This window comes from Octodon degus, unplaced genomic scaffold (assembly GCF_000260255.1).
Source record: "Octodon degus isolate 3935 unplaced genomic scaffold, OctDeg1.0 scaffold00109, whole genome shotgun sequence".
Classification (NCBI taxonomy): Eukaryota; Metazoa; Chordata; class Mammalia; order Rodentia; family Octodontidae; genus Octodon; species Octodon degus.
Genome location: NW_004524685.1, coordinates 6,703,696 through 6,704,399, shown reverse-complemented (window position 1 = coordinate 6,704,399; position 704 = coordinate 6,703,696).

The following is a 704-nucleotide window of genomic DNA, read 5'->3' as shown; positions in this document are numbered from 1 at the left end:
TGCGGGTGAGTACTGAGCTCAGGCTTTACATGAGTGTATCTCATTTTCCCTAGTCACCTGTTGGGGACATGCTCTTGTTGCTACCCTTCATCCAAGGGGACTTAAGGAGCGTAAGGTGTAAGCTAGAGTACTTGCCCAGTAAGTGAAATCAGTCCTTTTTAGTCTTAAATTTGGATCATAAAACTTCTGTTGGATCTTTATATTATGCTCAAGCTGATTTATCAAATGATGCACACTGGTGACTTAATAGAAATTTATCTTCCCACATTCTGGAGGCTAGGAACGTAAGATGAAAGTGTTATCCGCTGAGGCCTCTCTCCTTCGCTTGCCTTTTCCCTTTTTCTTGCCATAATCTTTCCTTTGTACACTTCTATGTCCTAATCTCTTCTTCACAGGAGAAACAATTGTATCGAATTACTACCCACCCTAATGCACTCATTTATCCTTAATTCCCTCTGCAAAAGCCTAAAATTCAAATATGCTCACATTTGGAGATGCTGGGTGGGTCACAACTTCAACATACGACTGGCCAAATGGTACTTTTCAACCTATAGAACAACCACTGTAGCCCATCAGTCCTTTATTTTATTGTTTTTTAATTTATTTATTTATTTTTTGTGGAACCGGGGATTGAACTCAGGCCCTTGAGCTTGCCAGGCAAGCGCTTATTCCACTGAGCCATCTCACTGGCCCCCATCAGTCCT